Source organism: Colossoma macropomum, unplaced genomic scaffold, assembly GCF_904425465.1.
Source record: "Colossoma macropomum unplaced genomic scaffold, Colossoma_macropomum, whole genome shotgun sequence".
NCBI classification, from domain to species: Eukaryota; Metazoa; Chordata; class Actinopteri; order Characiformes; family Serrasalmidae; genus Colossoma; species Colossoma macropomum.
The window spans coordinates 10,139,294-10,161,422 of record NW_023494797.1 but is presented as its reverse complement, the minus strand read 5'-3'; positions in this window follow the sequence as shown (position 1 = coordinate 10,161,422).

Genomic DNA, 22,129 nt, shown 5'->3' with positions numbered 1-22,129 from the left:
CGAGCTCACTGAATTTAAGTGTGGTACTGTAATAGGATGCCACCGTTGCAACAAATCAGTTTGTGAAATTTCTTGCCTCCTAGATATTCCACAATCATCTGTGTGTGCTATTATCAAAAAGTGGAAGTGTTTATGAACCACAGTAACTCAGCCATAAAGTTGCAGACCACACAAAGTTACATAGCAGGGTCACTGAGTGCTGAGGCGCATAGTGTATAAAAGTCACCAACGCTCTTCTGACTCAGTAACTGCAGAGTTCCAAACCTCCTCTGGCTTTAACACCAGCAGAAAAACTGTGCACCAGGAACTTTATGGCATGGGTTCCCATGGCTGAGCAGCTGCATGCAAACCTTATATTACCAAGCACAATGCCAAGCATTGGATGAAGTGGTGTAAAACACACCATCACTGGACTCTGGAGCAGTGGAAATGTATTCTGTGGAGTGACTAATCATGCTTCTTTATCTGGCAGTCTGATAGACAAGTCTGGGTTTGGTGAATGCCAGGAGAATGTTACCTGCCTGACTGCATTGTGCCAACTCTAAAGTTTGGTGGAGGAGGGATAATGCTATGGGGTTGTTTTTCAGGGGTTGGCCTAGACCTCTTAGTTTCAGTGAAGGGAAATCTTAATGCTTCAGCAGACCAAAACATTTTGGACAATTGTATGTTTCAACTTTTTGGGAACAGTTTGGGGAAGGCCTTGTTCTGTTCCAGCATGACTGAGCACCAGTGCACAAAACAAGGTCCATAAAGGCATAGTTGGGTGAGTTTGATATGGAAGAACTTAACTGGCCAGCACAGAGCTCTGACCTCAACTCCAGAATTGAAAATTGTGAGCCAGGCCCTCTCATCCAACATCTGTGTCTGACTTCACAAATGCTCTTCTGGATGAATGGGCAAAAATTCCCCCAAACACACTCAAAATGTCATAGAAAGCTTCCCAGACAGTGGAAGCTGTTACAACTGCAAAGGGGAACCAACATCATATTAATGCCTATGGATTTAGAATGGGATGTCATAAAAGCTCCTGTAGGTGTAATGTGTAGGTGTCCCAGTACATTTGTCCATAGAGTACATCCCCAGTTGGACCAGAAAGAATCGGTTTTGTTTACATTTTTCCCATAACGATATGAGCCGATAAGCTTGGCTTGCATGCTTTAATCAGCCCAAAGTGCCTGAAGTTTATTGTTTATCCTCTCACCTGCAAGTCAGTGCTTGGCAGACACATTTCCGCTCATATAATTGCATCCAGATAACAAAAAACACACACATGTGGTCGGGATTCATCTCTGGACCACTTCCAAATGTGGTTTGAGAGATCCGATCAAAATCTTCTCACAATACATCCTGTTGGTGTTTACATCTGGCTTTTCATGAGATCATGTGAAATCCGAACGTGATCCAAACACCAAAAATGCATGTTGATGCAAGGTGTAAACTCAGTGGCACTGAGATTAATAACTGACTCTTTGATTTATCAGTCTTCTCAAGCTTTAGCATAGACGTTGACGTTTGCAAAGAAGCCTTTCAAGTTCCTCGTTACAGTCGTCTAATGAGCATGTTTGCTACATGCAGAGCCCTGATATTAAAATAGTCACTGAATAAGCATTGATGGTGGGTTCAGTGTTTACATATTCTAAAAGTGTTCCCCTAAAAATGTAAAGGAAGTGAATTCTGAATACTCCCTATTCACAACATAGACTGAATACACATTTCTGTATTCTGAGTATGTATATTTAATACTTGTATTCTAGCACATCGCAACCCAAATAGTTACTGAATAATATGTGTCAAAATGAAAGACAGAATAAGTCCAGTCTGCAAAATAAAGCCTGTATTTTTAGGGGTTAAAAATATTTGAGATTGAAGATTAGCTAAAAAAGGCCTTTAAGCAAAAATTCGAAACTCTTAAATCTGTCCCTCTCTCTTTTGCTGTGTAGCGTGTGTGTGTGTGTGTGTTTGTCCGTGTGTCGTCCACCTGTGCTGTTGGGTTCAGGCCATAGCGAAAAGCAGCAGCGAGCTCCCTCTTTTTGGCCACAGAACTTGTAGTGTCTGAGAGAATCAGACAGATTAGCTGGAAGGAGAGTGCAGCAACCTGGAGAATCAATGACCTGAGACAACCTCAGCCAGAACATTCCAGTGACGGATTCCAGTACAGAGAGAATCACATTCTGAGGGAAAAGAAAACAACTGAAGGAGTTCTGCAATTAAGCAGAAGTCTACTGAGGCAGTTCTCCTTAAAAAGTAGGTGTTGAAGCAATGATTTCTTTATAAAGACTAATTTCTCGGTTTGCGTAAGCTCACAGATGTATTCTGTCACCGCCAGAAGGCCTTAAACCAAATGTTAATTCAAACAGATGATGCTTCATAGGAGCAGAGTGAAGAACTGTTGGTGAGGCATTTCATCTGGCAAAGGATTAGCTCTCATGTACTTGCTCTTTATGTAATTTAGAGAATCGTTCTTAGAAAACATTAGCTGTGAATTGTCTTAAAGTGGCAGAAGATGTAAGTCTAGTCAAGAAAGAGGAATATTCATTGCTTAGTGGAATGGGAATGAATATATGACCACATAGACTGCATAAAACAGCCTAGGACTGACTAGACTCACTCTTAAAAGGTTAGGCTAAACAACTTTGCAAATGATGCAATAACATTTTAATGCACAATTATTTTTTAATTGCTGAATTTAGCATACTGGAGAAAAAAAAAAACATAAAATGTGACCTAAGCAATATTCATGGCATTTTATGTTTTATGCTTTTCTAATATGTTAAACTTAGCAAATACATAAAAATTATGCTCTAAAATTTGCAGAAATTGTCATAATTAAGTTTATTTCCTGTACAAGATGTGTTAACTTTGTTCAGGAGGAACAACAGCTCAGCCACACAGCAGATTCACTGAGCAAGCCGCAGAGTGCTAAAGTGCGTAGAGTGTAAAAATCTTCTATCCTTTGTTGGATCACTTACTACAGAGTTCTAAATTGCCTTGGAAAGCAACATAAGCACAAGAGCTGTGCATTGGGAGCTTCATGAAATGGGTTTCCATGGTTCAGCAACTGCACACAAGCCTAAGATCACCATACACAATGTCAAGCAACGGCTGGATTAGTGTAGAACATGCCACCACTGGACTCTGGGGGAGTGGAAACGCGTTCTCTAGAGTAATAAAACACGCTTCACTATCTGATAGTCTGATGGACGAATCTGGGTTTGGCGGATACCAGGAGAATAGACTGCATAGTCTGAACTGTAAAGTTTGGTGGAGGAGGGATACTGGTTGTTTTTTCAGGGTTTGGGCTCAGCCCTTTGGTTCCAGTGAAGGGTAGTGTTAATGGTACAATAAACAAAGGCATTTTAGACAATTATATGCTTCCTGCTTTGTGGCAAGAGTTTGGGGAAGGCACTTTCCTGTTCCAGCATGACTGTGCTCCTGTGCACAAAGCGAGGTACATAAAGACATGGTTTGGCAAGTTTGGTGTGAAGGAACTCCAGTGGCCTCCACAGAGCCCTGACCTAACTGTAGTCTCAGTAATGTCATAATAGTATGCTAGCTAATGTTGCAACGTTTGTATAGTTTTTAATTTAACCAAATATGCACAATAGCCTTTTTATCAACTTAAGGAAAATGTTGACATTTACATACAACCCCATTTCCAAAAAAGTTGAGATGCTGCGCAAAATGTAAATAAAAACAAAATGCAATGATGTGCAAATCATTTAAACCCTATATTTAACTGAAAATAGTACAAAGACAACATATCAGACGTTAAAACTGAGAAATTGCATGTTTTTTTTTAAAATACTTGCCATTTTGAATTTGATGCCAACAACATGTTCCAAAAAAGTTGGGACGGGGGCAACAAAAGGCTGGTAAAGTTGTGTCATGCTAAAAAAAAACACCTGGTGGTTAATTGGCAACAGGTCAGTAACATGATTGGGTCTAAAAAAAAGCATCCCAGAGAGACTGAGTCTTTCAGAAGTAAAGATGAGGAGGAGTTCACCACTCTGTGAAAGACTGCACGATCAAATAGTGCAACAATTCAAGAATAACATTTCTCATCGTAAAACAGCAAAGAACTTTTGCTTTTCATCATCTACAGTACATAACATTAAAAGATTCAGAGAATCTGGAGAAATCTCTGCACGCAAAAGACAAGGCCAAAAACCAGCATTTGCTGGCCGTTATCTTTGGGCCCTCAGACGGCATTGCATTAAAAACGAATATGATTTTGTAGTGGAAATCACTGCATGGGACAAACTTCTCAAAAACACTGTCTATGAAAACAGTTCGGCACTGCATCCACAAATGCTAGTTAAAACTCTTAAATGCAAAGATGAAACGACATATAAACAGGATCCAGAAATGCTACCGCCTTCTCTGGGCCAGAGCACATTTAAAATGGACTGAGGGGAAGTGGAAAAGTGTTCCGTGGTCCCACAATCAACATTTGAATTTCTTTTTGGAAATCATGGACCTCCGGGCTAAAGTCCACTCCGCTTATTAGTGCACAGTTCAAAACCCAGTAGTCATGATGGTATACGGGTGCATTAGTGCACATGGCATGGGTTGTGTGCACATCTGTGAAGGCACCATTAATGCTGGATAATATATACAGGTTTTGGCAACATATGCTGCTGGCCAGATGACGTCTTTTTCAGGGAAGGCCTTGATTATTTCAGCAAGACAATGTCAAACCACATTCTGCATGTATTATAACAGCATTGCTCTGTATTGAAAGAGTCCAGGCCCTAACTGGCCTGCATGCTGTCCAGACCTGTGACCACTGAAAACATTTGGTGCATTATAAAATGAAAAATACAACAAAGGAGACCCTGAACTGTTGAGCAGCTGAAATCCTATGTTAAGCAAAAATGGGAAAACATTTCACTTTCAAAACTACAGCAGTTAGTCTTCTCAGTCCCCAACACTTACTGAGTGTTGTTAAAAGAAGACGTGATGAAACACAGCGGTAAACATGCACCTGTCCCAACTTTTTTGGAACGTGTTGTTGCCATCAAATTCAAAATGGGCATATATTTAAAAAAAAAAAAAACAACAAAATTTCCCAGTTTCCAGATTTGATTTGTACTATTTTCAGTGAAATATATGGTTTAAATGATTTGCACATCATTTAATTTTGTTTTTATTTACATTTTGCACAGCAACGTTTTTGGAAATGGGGTTGTACATTATACCAGCATACTAGCATATTCATATAACTAGTGTATACTCTATCATACTAATGCAACATCAATGAATTGAAACCTCTGGAACTTTTGCAAGTGCCTGTTGAATCACTACAGAAGCATTTAAGTAGAAAAAACAACTATGGCTCAGATGATTCATGACTTTACGACAGAAACTTTCAAAGCATCACTTTATAGGTTCAACTGAACTTTTAAGTTAAAGGCCTTTTGTTTTGAGATAGGTCAGAGATGAGTGGTAAAAGCCAAGCTGCAGGTGGGTGAGTGCTGTTTTAACGCTGTGTGCTGTGGCAAGGTCAGCGAATGGGCTGTGTGTTGAACTGCTCTGGATTCAATCAAAGATCTCCCGCTGAACCAGGCAAGTGCGCCAGAGAAACCCAGGAGAGACCCAGGAGTGATGTCATTGCTGGGAGTGGGATTGAAAAGGGCTATGACTGCTGTTAAGCATTGGTTTTTACTGCATTGGCACACATGACCCAGAGCACTGCCAGTGCTGAAATGACACTCAAATCTTCTGCTACTTACAGAAGGGTGTGTGTAGTCTGTTATGACTTCAAATATGACTTCAACTTTTTAATGGCCTATTTTAGCCCCCACCTTAAAGGCCTATATGACGGCCCACACTACATAATAGTTTTAAAGGACTTATTGAATGAAAGTCTACAGATTATTAAAAGAATAATAAGCACAGGTTCAGTGGGTTAATACTGTTAACTCTAACGGCCTGTCAAGAGCGGTTCCTTCATTACTGTTTTATATTGTGTCTTAAATGTATTATAACTTTCATTAAAAGTCTCATTAAAGTTTTTTTTGATAATTCGTAGTACTTACTGTACAATAAGCGATCATATTAATAACTGAATAAAAAAACCTTCAAAGGGTTTAAGAGGTAAAAGATTTTAAAGAGGTAAGGACAATATTTGTTTGTTTGACATATGTGCGCGTGGTGCATTCATAAAGGTATTCAAAATATCTCAAAGGAGCCCAAAGCAGTGAGAATGATTATAGAATGGATGTGGAGTGTGTCATGAGTCTTTAAGGTCATGTGTAACCTATGCAACCAAATCTATACCTATATCTATATCTAAAGTGTTCCTCAAGTTCCCTAAGAGCAGAGACACTGTGCAAAAGTCAGATGCAATGTTTCATTTATTATGTTTCAGTCAAAACTGTCAAATACAAGTTATTTGTTTTCAGGAGATGTTTCTGAGGAAAAATGTGATAATCCACTTCCATATGGAAGCAGAAAGTAAAAGTAAAATAAATGAAAAAAAGGAACTCAAACAAATATTAAAAGATACAGAGAAAATGGGACTCCTAACAATCACACCATACCTGGTAGACCACCAAAACTGTCTCCATCTGATAAACAGTCCTTAAATCAAGCTCCATTCTTGCTTCAGATCTGAAAAAATTCACGTCTCTGTCCATTCTTCCACTGTGAAAAGACAACTTAATGCTTTCTGAATGGATGCATAGCATTCACTCAAAAAAGGAAATAGACAAAAAGAAGCAAATTTGCACTAGGACACTGGAATTGGACATCTAAGATGTGGAGTGAGGTTTTATGGACTGATTAGTAAATTTCTAATTGCAATTACTTTGTTGGTGAGAAGCAAAAAAGACTGAACTTTGGAGTTGTGAAAAAATATCCCTAGAGATTTCTTTGAAAAACTGAAAGCAAGTGTCATGAAAAGAATGTATGCAGGAATAAAGGCAAAAAAGTGGACACACTAAATGCTGAAAAAATGTTATGTTTATGTCTTGCTCATTGAATAACTGTTTTGACTGGAAATTAAATAAATAAAGAGTGATCTCTGACTTTTGCAAATACTGCATATACACCAATGAGCCAAAACATTATGTCCACCTAATGCCTAATATTGTTCCAGCACATCTTACAGATGCTTGATCACATTGAGATCTGAGGAAATTGTTGGCCATGCTTCTTTATCAGATTTCTCTAACCATTCTTAAATACCATTACCCTGAATGGGTGAAATGATATTTAGGTAGGCGACACATATTAAATTGATGTCCACATGAACGCCTGAACCCAGAGATGCCTTGAGAATCACACTCCCTCCACCAGCTTGTCTTCTTCCCACAGTGCATTCTGGTGCCATTACTTCCCCAGGTAAATGGCACACACATACCTGGCCGTTCACATGATATAAAAGAAAATCATCCCACCTAGCAACCTTCTTCCATTGCTCCAAGGTCCAGTTCTGACACTTGTGTGCCCATTGTTGGTGCTCTTGACAGTGGACAGGGGTTAGCATGGGCACTCTGACTCTGACACACTTTGGCCCTTGTCAAAGTCACTCAGGTCTTCACCTGCCCATTTTTCCTGCATCCAACATGTTGTTCATGAGAAACAACTGTTTGCTTGCCATCTAATATCTCCCAAACCTTGACATACACTGTTATTACAAGATATTCAGTGTTTTTCGCATTATAATGCTTTGGCTAATTTAGATCTTGCAGTGTGCTCCATGTGCAGCACATATGTATCCATACATTATATATACATATGTTTGTATGTGTTTACATGTTTACTGTTGGATATATATGCACATTAGACAGCAACAGTCATCAGGTGTGCGATTCATTGAAACAATGGAGCTGTTGAGAATGTCTTGGTCTGGAGCCATGTGGGCTTCTTCTTATTTTAGCCTGAGGAGAAGGATCGCACATGCCTTCCATATGCAGTAAGCGTTGGGATTTCTGCGGCACTTGGCTGAGGCCAGTGCAGGGCCTGCACTGCTGTGCTAATGGTTGGATCGTGCTGGGCAGGAATAGCTGCGGTGTCGTTCAAACCTCCAGCCGTCTGCCAGCCGGCCTGCCGCAGGACTGGGTCTGTCTCCCTCTCTGTCTGCAGCCCATAAATGCCCTCATTGTGCCCAGCACAGTGCCAGCTTTACGGACACCATACCGCACAACAACCTTTCCATGACACGCCATAGCTGCAGAACCAATGAGAAATTGAGAAATTGTTAATTAAAAAATGGGTGGTTTTCTCATCGTGTGAGATGTTCTCACGTAATGCAGTACAGAGCCTGGTGGCAGTGAAATGCTGGTGACACAGAGTAGGAGATTGTTCCAGAACTAGCATATGCGTCATGGAAGGAGTGAGAGACATCCGCTTATTTTAGATGTGTGAATGACATTGCTGGTTTTTGTAATGTTGCAGAGAATTGACTCTTTTTTTATTCAGGCCTATGATATTTCAGGCGTACAACATAAATAGCTGTAATAAGCAGGCTTAAATAGACTTATGAAAATCTTCCATTTCTTTATTTGTTTGCATGAAAAAAGTTTGCAGGACATTCATCATGTAATTAGCTTCCATATCCTTTCATTTAAGCAATGATACATCATCTCACGATGCAAAATGACTTAAACTAAAATTCCATGACCCAGATGCGTTAGTCAGTTAGATGATTCAATGCCCGCTTACTATGGTGTGACCAAAATACGCAGCAATTATTCCTGAGTCATTGACTGAGACCAGATGTAAATCCAACAGTTTGAAGCTATAAGTGATACTACCATCTCCACAGCTGAAAGCTGGTGGTACTCCAGCAGTCAGAGAGCAGGCTCTAAACCAGAGGTCACAGGTTAGATCCTGACTGATAACATCCTGCTACTGCCAAAGTAATGCTGAGCAAGGCACTTAACCCCAAAGTTGTTGACTCCTCCTGTGATTGGTGTCTGTATGCTCCATGCTTTGTGCCTCGACGTCAGCTACATGACATGATGATTTATGCTGCTTTAGCTAATGGGAGTGTATTGCGTTCCAGAAATAGACTAAGCCATCCGTCTAAATTCCCAACAGTGGAAAAGAAAAGAATGATCTGGTCCTTATTTCAGCACATGTTTTTGGTCTCCGTGCATTATTAAGGCAGCACTTCAAAGAGCAGAGAACGCCCAGGCAGGATTAGCAAACGTGCTAGGCTACGATACAAGACTTTCCACTGTGGAGGGAGATGGACTGAGTCATCTGCTAGATTTGGTCAGGAAGGCCAAAGAGCTGAGAGAAAGTGCTGAAAGATACTGTGCTCTTTGCTGATTGAACCAAGAACAATAGAGAAACATGTTTTATTTATCAAGCGTGCATGGGATGAAAAGTACAGTGAAGACCTTGAGAGCAGCCATTCATGAAATTAAAGTTGATGTGAGCAAGATGTGCTCAGGAGTTTTTACACATTGTTAGTCAAACAGTGTTCAGTGTGATCCAAGCAGTAAGAATTAACTCAAGTTAAAGAGACACGTACAGTGTTGCCCAAAATCAGAGACCACCCTTCATTTATTTGATTTCTAGTCAAAAAAGCCAGTAAGTACAAATGATCCATTTTTAGGAGATATTTAGATAAAAGATAATCTTCTTGCATAAAAAGAGAAAAGTCACAGGAAGGATGCATTTCTGTCAAGAAGCAATTGAGAAAAAAAAAGAAAAAAGTCATTTACAATGTATTTTGTAACTGAACTCTTCAAACAGACAAAAAAAAAAAGAAAAATATTGCAAATCAAACAAAAAAGAAGCTGCCATTCTCAATAGTCTGGTCACCCCAGAGTCCAGACCTCAATAGCTTGTACTTAATGGCAGTTTTTTTGGAAATTAAATAAATGAATGGTGATCTCTGAGTATTAAATAGTACTGTATATGTCCAAAAATTTGTAGACACCCCCCAATAGGTGAATTTAGCTACTGTAAGATTCACTCAATGCTGACACAAATGTTCCATTGCCTATACACAGCTTGTACAATCTCCATAGAAAAGCATGCATTGCCAATAAAATGAGATGCTCTGGAACAGCTGCACATGAGCCTAAGGTCACCATGCTCAATGCCAAGTGTTGGTTAGAGGAGTGAAAAGCCTCCCGGTATTGGGCTGTGAAGCAGTACAACTGCATTCTCCGGAGAGATGGAGCTCCTTTAAGTATGTTTGGGATGACTTGGAGTGGTGTTTGTGATCCAGAACTAATCATCTGTACCTGTCAGTATCTGACCTCACCAATACTCTTTCGGCTGAATGCAATCAAATCTTCACAGCAATGTTCCAAACGCACATATACACATGTGCACACACATGCTTTTATCAAATAAAACTTTTCCAAATTCCAAAGCAGAATAAAAAGTGCCTGCCTGCAACTTGCTGGCCTTCTTGGTGCACCATTAAATCATTATGAGGTGGCTGTGGATCTGCATTAATAATAAAAGACTGTTGAGTCACTATGACAGATGATCGTAAATTAACTAAAGCTGGAAAAAAATCTTCCAGCCAAAAGTTCTCTGTGGATTTAGAAAATGTGCTAAAGCGTCTACCAAGTCAGGCTTTTCTGTGCAGATGTGTGTTTGGGAGAGAGTGAGCGAGTGACTGATTTTGGAACATCCCATTGTCCAATTCTTTGATTATTCCCACAGATTTTTGGATAATGTTCATGCCTCTTGTATGAAGAGTGATGATGATGAAATTGATGATGTTGATGATGTGTGTCCGTGTGAGTGTCTGTGTCTGGGTGTGTGTTACTGCATTCCAAGGGTGACGTCTCTAAGCGACATCTCCCAACTGTTTCTGTGGAGAACTGAGCTCACAACACAAACGGCTTGCTAGCAGTAGTCACTGCAGAACCGGCTCCAAATGACCCAGTTTCTGTGTCTGAGAGGGAGGTTGTTTTCAGCGATGGGAAGTTAGATCACTGACTTTCACACTGAGGAATCTTCTGTCTCCATTTTCATTTCATTTTAGCTGCAAACACTCCTCCTAATGTTCGTTTCCTGCTTCCAAAGCCCAGGCTGTGTTCTTGGCTGTGTCCCTGTACCCATCAGTTCTGTGACATCAGAGTGGCTGAGTGCTGAAGTCCTGCACTGAATCCCTCACATTCTCTTTAGCTGGTTTCAAGCTGGGTTAGGTTTACTTGAGGACACGGATGGATCGTAGTCTTGTGAGGACCCTGGAGACAAGGGGTTTTGGAGGCCCCCTGCACTCAAACAATACTGTGTAATAAATTAATAATAATAAAAAAAGACCTGAAAGTCAGATAGTTTTTGTTTGTTTTTGTCCACTTTGAGCAATTTGTATATTTTTTTATAATGGAAATAAATAAATATTCACTGTATTAATGTGCAATATCCTATGCACATTGTCCTACACGATTATAATTTTTATATAAGAGATTTCCTGTCTTGTTGTAAAGCACACAGGCACACAAAAACAACAATGATGATATTTCTCTAGGTAAAATGCAATAAAAAAACCCCAGAAAACAGTGATTTGAAAGCAGTATCTTCTGAAAACACAGAGAGAAGATATGTGATATTTTACTTTATCAAACTCATCAAATTGTTTTTGGGAATGATTAAAATGACTTGTTTTGAAGCTTTCCACATGTAAACAGGTGAATAGGCAACAGGTAATGTTATCATGATTGGATATAAATTAGAATAATCCAGCAATTCACAAACAATCCCTTAGACGATCCCTCAGACGGCACTGCTTTAAAAACAGACATGCTTTTGTAATGAATATAATCACATGGGTTCAGGAATATTCTGAAAAACCCTTGTCAGTAAACACAAGTCATCGCTGCATCTACAACCCCGGATTGTTGATCAGCTGAAGTGTTATGTCAAACAAAAATTGAAAAAAATCTACTTTCACAGCTACAACTATTGGTGTCTTCATATCCCAAATGATTGAAAGTTGTTAAAAGGAAGTACTTTTTGGAATATGTTACAAAATGTTAATCAGTTGAAACATTAAATATCTCTTCTTTAACTGAATACTAACTTCCTACTGTTCTAACTTTGGAATCAAGTTTATATTTGGAAACAGAAAACAGGCCTGAAAGCAGATAGCATTTCTTCACTTATTTTATGTATTCACATACTGTTTGCACATACTGAAGGTCTATTTGTTCATCTAGTGTTTACATCTGCAGTGAATTTTCTCAAGTATTTCAGCCTTGTGGTCTAAGTTCCCTAAGCCCCTGGTAGTCAGCGACCCCTGGGCACTGGACCCAGTGACTGTGTCAGTAATCCAACCCTGCATGGGAGGTACTGTAATTTAAGTGATTATCGATGTGATTTTAATCAGGGTGAGTAGTAAATAGTTACGTTCACTTTAAGGTATGTGTACTTAAGGACATTTTTGACTTACACTTTCTTGAGTATTTTCAAGTGGCAATGTTTTTTGCTTTTATATTTCAGTCACATTTAGAATAACATAGTTATTCATTCTTATTTTTGTCTTTAATTTATGTTGGCATGAGCATCTGTAATGCTTTGTGGTTGTCACACCTCCCACTTTGGAGATTTGTAAAGAATCATCCATTTAAAAGTTCAGTAGCACCTGCATAACATTGCTGTTTAAAAAAACAAAACAAAACAAAACAAACAAAAAACACTCACTTCCATTTTTGTCGATTTTTATTTTTCTACATCGCTTGAACATAGTAGTTGTCCTTCACATTGAGTGACAATTTTATGATCAATGAATCAATAGAAATGCTCCAAAATTACTTGGAATAAAACCTTTTTACTTTAACTTACTTTAAAAGTTAAGAACGTTTTGGCCTTTTCCTGTGAAGTCACCATTTTAGAGGTATTTGTTTTTCTTTGGACAGCAAATGTAAGACTGTTATGCCAGCTGACATAAGCCTACATAAACATTTATAAAAACATCCAATATGTGTTGTCTGTCATAAAGGCTGCTTTTGTCAACTTTGATGTCAAGTTGACTTAACACCTACATCAGGTGATTTCAGTTCTTTTATTTAATTTTTTGGGGTGAAATGACATAGCATGTTATAATAACTGACTTTGTACTGCAGTGTACATCACAGTGAAACTCACTTTACCTAATGGCCAAAAAAATCCTATTTTACATTCTATGCAATATAAACTGACAGAAAAATTGCATTAAAAAACTAATTTAGTGTACAGAACACCCAGTGTAACACACACTACCATGCCACTACCATGTCAGTGTAACTGCTGTGCTGAGAATAGCCCAACACACACAAATAGGTGGTCCTATGTTCGCCCCTTTCCATTTATGAATGGATAGAAGGCAGCTGATACATTGTGCGATAACAGATGGGCTACAATCCGTAACTGTAAACCTACAAAGTACATCTGTAGATGTTTCTGGTAATACGGTGCACACCTCTGTATAAATCCAGACTATGATGTTTCTTATTTCCCAGAATTACCTCAGAATTTTATCCTGTATAAATTGGAGAGTCAAATCTCTTACAAATTACGCTACAGAACCTCCTCTGGTACAACTAATCCAGCTCAATAGTGCTTTTAGCTTTGTCCATCTAAATCTGGACATTTATTTCAGAATCTGGAAGGAATTTTCCTGATTTCTTCCATCTCTCTGTCACTCTCATGGCCTCCTGCTCTCGCTCTCTGAGGGTCTGTGAACATACACAAGGCTGCAGAACAGTGCGTCATTTGTACTCAGTAGGGGAGCTGCTAACACTTCAGTGAAGGTTAGATTTATGGCATTGAGACTTGATTTATTAAGGTCGATTTAAAAATAATTTAACATGTGCAGTTACAAAACTGCGTGCAAGCTAAGGATTGCATATACATACAAATAAAACTCTCGTTTTCTTTTTCCTACCCTTTGTCTTTCTCTCATTTTATTTCAAGTTGGCTTGTCAAAGCCAAATTACTGTGTTTTGTTGTCTTTGTGGTTTTCATGGTTTTTGAGCTAGGACCACAAAGCAGGATTGTAGAGCCTATACAGGAATAATGCGCTTGTCTGTTTGGGACTGATTGGATGTGTGCTTTTCATAGAGCATTCATTCAAACATGTTTTTGTCCCACGGGAAATGAAAGGTGAAATGCTAAGAAAGTTCTACTCTAACTGTCAGAAATTATGTCACCAAGGACATCTCTCACACTGCCCCTTATAGACATTACATTACACACTCACATACGTTCTAGCTCACATATATACTCACACTTTAGCAACCACCTAGGATAACATAGCAATGGCTTAGCAACACCTCAGCAACCACCTGGGACACTGTAGCAATGGCTTAGCAACATTTTGGCAACTACCTGGGACATCAACACCACAGCTTAGCAACACCTCAGCAACCACCTGGGACACTGTAGCAATGGCTTAGCAACCACCTGGGATAAAACAGCAATGGCCTAGAGACACTTTAGCAACTACCTGGCACATCAACATAATGGCCTAGCAATGCCTCTGCAACCACCTAGGATAATGTAGCAGTAGTTTAGCAACACCTTAACAACCACCTGGGACACTGTAGCAATGGCTTAGCAACACTTTGGCAACTACCTGGGACATCAACACAACAGCCTAGCAACACCTCAGCAACCACCTGGGATAAAACAGTAATGGCCTAGCAACACCTTAGCAACCACTTGGGACACTGTAGCAATGGCTTAGCAACCACCTGGGACACTGTAGCAATGGCTTAGCAACACTTTAGCAACTACCTGGGACATCAACACAATGACCAACCAACACCTCAGAAACCACCTGGGATAAAACAGCAATCGTTTTGCCAATTTAAATTCTAGTTTAAACCCTTCCAGTTATTATTATGAAATTGCTTAAAGGAATCTATATCTGCCCTATCTGTACGATTGTTAACTTCTGACTGCACCTGTATACGTGGACTTTTATTATAAGTGTTCTTTTTGTGTTTTTTTAGTCAATGGGTTTTCTTTTCTTTTTTAAATACAAGAAAATTATTGTCTTTGGTAATCAACCTTATGTTGCGTATGTGGCAGACAGAGATTAAGTTTAAAAAAACGGCGGCATATTCCTTTAATTAAGGCTCCAATTAGCTTTGTTGTCTTTATGCAAAGCCTAGGCCTTCATCACTATTGTGCAAGACTTACTGCAGTTCCAAAGTCAGCACAAACATCCACTGACTGAGGAAATCCTGATACCAACACAACCAGGGATTAAATTTGAGGTTATGCGGGATATTTAAGATCTGAAACCATAGACGGTGTTTGACAGGAGAGCTTCTCTCTACTCCTACATTTTTCCAGACTTTGTGCAATACAGGGATGAATGGAAAACCAGCTGTTGTAAGCGTTTCAAAAAAAAGTATAAGGAGTGAAAGATGGAGTGTTGGGAAATGAGGAAAGTCTCTCTGTGGTCATGGAGTGGGGGGGTTGGTTTTGATGGTTAGCCAGGAAGGCCTGCCTGGCCAAAAGACTGTGGATCATCTTGTGTCCACTTACCATAAAACACATGTTGCGCAACTGTGTATGAATGATTTTCATTCTGTCTGAACATCTTAGCTTAAGGGAAGCTTTTGAAAATTATGTCAGACTCTCTAAAATGTTCAATGCAATCCTAAAATAAAGGTTCCTTAGAAATTCTAGGGACAACTTTCACATCATGTGGAGGTTCTTTAAGCTTTAGCAAACTTCTTAATGTTCACATTACATTTGCAAAAATGGTTCTTTAAAAAAAAACATCCTTTGAAAGAATCTATAACACTTTACTGAAGGGTCGTGTTTGTAAGGCTACATAACACCTAGATAAGCTTGTTGTGACAACTGACATTAACCTGCATAAACAATTAAAGAGGCTTTTTCGAATAGGAATCATCTTTCATAAAGGCTTTTGTCAAATTTAATGGTATTAATTTTTCATTTAATTTACATTTTTTAGGTGAAATGACATAGCATATTAGAAAAAAATATGTTGTAGTTTAGAATATATCATAGTGACATAATGCAGATAATGTAACATGCTAATGGCCAAAAGTATGTGGACACTATGTGGACTATCTTCACAGCTATATAAACTTGCTGGACATCTATTCCAAAACCATGGGTATTAATGCGAAGGTGGCCCCCATTTGTGGCTATAACAGCCTTTGTGAGATCAGGCACTGCTGTTGGATGAGAGGGCCTGGCTCGCAATCATCTTTCCAGTTCATCCCAAAGGTATTCAGCAGGGGTTGTGGTCAGAGCTCTGTGCAGGCCACTGGAGTTCCTCCATATCAAACTCATCAAACCATTTCTTTATGGACCTTGCTTTGTGCACAGGGGCACAGTCATGTTGGAACAGGAAAGGGCCTTCTCTCAGTGAAGACTTCAGACAGCAAGTAGTTAATGTGTAGAAATTCTGGTGGAAGATTGAACTAAATCAAATTGTTATTCCTTTCCTGATCATATTTATCAGTATAAGTGTTTATGTGACAGAGGGATTAACATTGCAGATGCTGGATCATGTTGAACATTCCATTTACATTACAGAGCACTAGAAGATCCTCCAAAAGAATGTAATGCACTTCATGATGAATGTCTTCTGTTGGGACAGTAACGCTCACGATGAAATAAATCTATAACAGCAACATCCATTGAGAATCTGTTTTCTTCCATAGTCTGTCAGCTGGAAAAGGAACAGATTCAGAAGCACTGTGTGTAATTATTAAATCGCTTTTGCACATATTCAAGCAGCTCTGTGGAACTCCAGGGGCAGAAATTGTAGTTTTATGGGAGAGTTTGTTTGGGCCAGAATTCCAGTGTAACACCAACACATACTCTAATCTGAAGCCAAGGACCAAATAAAACCATGCTTGATCTGGACGTCTGGATGGAAAACAACAATCAAAATTGGAAAAGCACATCAGTTTGCAACTGAAGGAGAAGGAAATCAATGAAAAGAACACCGGAACATTTTTGCATTGTACAGAGAACGGTTTGTGATTTTTCCCCAAACCTTTTCATCAAAGTAACCGAATACGTTGGAAAAACCTTCACAGGTCACCATGTTTATTAAATGAATGTTCTGGTTTCACCTTTTCACTCAGAGGTCTGCAATGAAGACTGATTTCTGCAATGAAAACTGATGGCTTAGGGACCTATGCTCATGTTTCCTAACTTCAGTTGCTCAGTTCGGTCATGTTTAATACAGTGAAGTTCATTGAAAAGCTCAGCTTTTAGGTTAACGTTGCATCTGTCTGTTGCATCACTTCCATCTCTCATAGCTTTCTAATCAAATCTAGCTCTGAGAGCCTCTGAGGTCTTATATTACGTCTGACCACTGAACAAGTCCCTTAAAAACAGCTACTTTGGCCGGACTATGGCTATAAATTACAACTTGACGGATTCACTATGGCACCTCAACAAAAAGCCTAACCTTTTCCTAAAGGATGTTGTCATGCTCGGCCGTAGCTGCTTTATGGTTTATTCAACCTCAGTCAACTTTCTATAAATGCCATGAGTGTTTTCTGTGTAATCTAAACTTTGTTTGCTGCACTGCTGAAGTTTTATAGGCCTGTAGTTTAATCATTGGGCCCGCAGCCGTTTTTTGCCTTTATACTCAAGAGGCAGTTTACGGCTCAATTACATTTTATTCATTTGAACAGAATCCCTCTGAAAACACCACACCAGCCCAGTACCCATATAAAGTGTTACATGCAAAGCCTTGGATGGAAGTCAGTGGCCAATGCTGCCTGTAAAAGGTCAACAAAGTGAAGAAAGCAAATGTGGTGTCGCTTGGACTTTTAAAAGAATGTTTCCAATTGGAAGCACCCAGAATACTATAATACTGCAGCCCTCATTGCATAACATAGGCCAAAGTTTTCTTTTATTAGTTCATATTGTACCATTGTTCTTGGTTACATCTAGTTTTGTCATGATTAGGCCCAGCTGCTTATTGATGCTGCCAGTAACATACGTCATTAAATAGAATTGTATACAGCTCTTTTATAAATAATGGCCACAGACATTCATTAGTTAACGATGAGTCACTTCTCATTCAGGCCTAAGTGGAGGAAATTTGGGACATCATAAAAGTGTAGCATTCTGAAAAGTTATATAGGTGATGAATAAATGTTTTTAATGTGACCAAAATGTTATTGTACCTGTTTTTGCATATTTCATTTCCAATAAAGGTAGGAACATGATCTATTGACACGCAAAGCAATGATAGGCCTATTAAAGAAAAAGTTACAAATTTGCAAATCCCCAAGCTGATCAGCAAAGAGTGGAGCTATGAGGCTAATATAAAAGAATTCTATGTCACCCATTACTTATTAGCTACATTAGTCTTGTAGCTCCAGCACAAAACTACAGAATCTTCAGAGACGAGAATCTTCAGAAACTTCAGAGACCAAGTATGGCTTGGCTGATCAACTACATTTAGCCAAAAGGGGAATTTGTGTAAAATTGATTTTTCAATTAACCATTCCTTTAAATATTTTTGGAAAGAGTATTTTTGGATTTGAGACATCTGGTTTGAAAAATAATGCAAATGTCATTTCAAGGACTGAATTTTAAGGAGTTGAGAAAAACTCAACCTTGTCCAATTTTCCAGGATGTTGTAAGTGTTTTCTGTGGAGTCAAAACTTTGAAATGAATACTGCTCTCCTCTGGACGAAAGTATTACAACAGACCTCATACATTCAAATATGACTCAAGATAGTTATTGCTTAATCAATCACTGCTTTTAATGGTTGCCAAAGCATGCACATCTAATGCACAGGGTCGTTCCACCATTTTTCCTATTATTATAATTTTCTGCAATCATAAAGGAAAAACAAAGGTTCATTGAAGATTCATTCTTTTCCATAGAATCAGATAAGGGTGTTAAAACATTAACAGCTGTTTTGGATGCCTTAAAGCATGACTCCATGTCTTAGACACACCTGAAATGAGCAGAGTTTAAATAGTAAACCATGCCCTCTGCTGTTTGGACCTTGGAACAACAGGTAGCCTTTGTTTCATCTTATTGTCAAATTTCAGTAAAACTGTTCTTAATGAATCAACAGTGTCCATAATCTCACCCACACTTTAGAATAGAATAGAGCCACTGAGTTACAAGCATACACAGATTTGTGTACAGTGTCAGGATTTGGAGTCCCATATATGTGAGTACTTATAGGTAATAAGAATATGTCCTATATATATATTATATGTAAGCATCTACATGTTATGTTTGTACCTATTTGTGATAACAATGATAAAAAATAATAAAAATAATAATAAAAAGTAATAATTAAAAAATAATAATTATGTTCCATATGCATTATAAGTATGATATATGTCCTATAAGTATATATATGTATACGTGTGTGTGTGTGTGTGTGTGTGTGTGTGTTAATAACTATATGTAACAACAGTATATCTCACATGTTTATATCTCAGTACTCATATGTAATAATAAATAAATAATAATAATAAACAACTAATAATAGAAGTGGCGTAGAAAATGTGTGTGTGTGTGTGTGTGTGTGTGTGTGTGTGTGTGTGTGCGTGCATTATACATATTTGTATATATGTATATACCAATATGACACGAATATGTCCTCTATGTATCATGTATATGTATGCACCTACAGTACTTATATGTACCTGTACCAATATGTGATAAAGAATGGTCACGTATGTATGATATATGTGGAAGTACCTATATGTAGTAATCTATGTCATATTTATTTTATATGTGTAAATAACATGTAAAAAGAATTTTCTAAGCCTAACCCTAAACCAAATCCTAACCTTAACCTCAGTAACTGAAAAGATATGGGTTTGCTCTTTCGGTTCAGAAAAAATGAAACAATCTCTCTCTCTTTCTCTATCTCTTGCTTTCTCTATCTCTTGCTCTCTCTCTCTCTCTCTCTCTCTCTCTCTCTCTTCAAGGCTGAAGGTTTGTCTGGGCACGGCTACTTGCAGTCCTGCCCTTGAGTGCACCTACCAGAGGGCTAGCTTGTGACGCACTCTGTCATTCGCTATGTAAAAATAACCCTCTGCTTTTTGTTATCAGATACACCAAACACATATAGGCAGGAGGAAAGAGGATCTGTGTGGCCCGTAGGTTGCCTTGGCGACAGGGCATGGTTGGAATGCCTTAGAGACCTGTTAGACAGGTTCTCCTCACATCGAGGAATTGTCATACGCTCAAATATTCGCTAAAATATTACTCTGAAACATGTTCTGCAGGTGGTACATGTCTGTAAAGCTTAGTCACATGTGTGACCACCTCCAAAAAAAAGTTAAACGAGTGCTCTTCCATGCATGGGTATGACGTTGTCTGTGAGGGGGCTGATGCAGAGGTGTGGCCAGCAGGTGCAAATTCAGGTAAGGTGAGTTCCTGGATAAGCTCAGGATCCTCCCACTCCCTTTCGCTTTGTTTCTATTCACAGGAGCAGCAGCAATTTTCTGTATTCACCTGCTCATCGCCTCACCTTTAACGACAAACAGAAACAGGTAAGACGCCTTTTGCTTTCTTATTGAAAATAAAAGATAGGGTCTCAACCAGTGGATCACTTTAAAACTGGCAAATTTACTACAAATATAATAGACATTATGTATATGTGATTGATGTCAGTGAGACAACTGGATTTTAACTCCTTACCTGTCAGCACTGACCCCATTTTTGACTTATCATATTATCGTATTTGACATGTTGGTATAATGTGAAGCCTTTAGAATCTACTTGTATGTAATATATATCTTTGTTGTGTCTGGATTTACTGGTGAGAGAAAGTCAAAAAAGACTTTTCTGACTTTCTTTCACTTTAATGTTGTCACTGTAGCTTAAATAAAGAGAGTTATTATGTCTAGCAGACAGTATACCAAGTTAATGTAGATTTCCATATATTCAAATAAGGATAAATTTTAACTCGCTGCTGCCGGTCACTAAGTAATTCCTTTTTTTTTTGCTCTAGGGATATTTTTTCCACTGTGAAAGGTCAGTTAAGTGTTTAAATTTAGCTTGATGCTTATCCATCAAGTTTAGAGTCCTATTTAACATTTTGGAATTAGAAAGAAGAGAACATGACATAATAAATAGGACAACGCACAACAGAAACCAGCGATTATTTGTTGTTATCACTGCATGGGTGTGACTTTGTAACTACTTAAGCAAACCCAACTTTAACTGAAGCTAATTATATAGGCCTAACCAGTTTGGTTGCCTTTGGATCACTTCCAGTTATTAAAACGTCATAGCTCTTCTGTGTCCCTCTCCGCTCTACAATGTGCACTGGGGTAACGAAATGCTTAAGTGTTGGTTAAAAGTTTGGAGAAGTGCTAGAGTACTGCCTAAAGAGGCGTTCCATCAAGTTTTCAAAAATTCCATAAAATTTAAAGGTTAAGATGTAAACAAAGTCATTCAGAGTGGTTTAATTTGAAATGGTGCAGTGTACAGAAACTTACCAATTCAGATTTACAGTGGTGGTGAGCAACCAGGGATCATGACATCTAGCACGAATACAGCCATTTTATTTACTATACAAAACGGTCAGTGAAACTACTGATCTGAGTGTTACATGAAATGTTGATAATGTTAAAATAGTGGTGAATTGAAACATGTAACTCTCCACCATGAATGGCTTTTCTAAAACAATATTGTAGGCCAAAAACATCTCAAACTAACCATTTCATTTAATAACTGTCTGTGTGGTAATTTTTAGAGGAACTAAACCATTCACAAGTCTGGTTCCAATCATCTCTACTGACTTGATAAGTTTCTCTAGAACATAGCATTTCATGACAAACCACTCTGAATGACTTTGATTATATGTTCACCATTTAATTATTTGTAAAATGTCACTTTAAGATGATAAAACTAAAGACTAAGTCTAAACAGGACATTGTAAGAAGCTTGGGTGCGGTGTTGAAGCAATGTAATGAGGGTAATTTTAATTGTGAAATGTGGAGGATTATTTGTTATAGATGTGTTTTTGTGGTTGAGGGTTTCTCCTGAGATGAATCATTACAACAGTCTATTGAGCCACATGAGATTTCTTGCATCACCTTTGTGATGTTGTGTAGCTATCCTCTTTCCTGGTATATGTTTTATATCCATCCTTTAGAAAAATGGTTTTAATAGTTAATAGTAATATTAAACTTTAGTACCAAATTGAATATGAATGAAAACCAGTGGATTCAGGTTGTA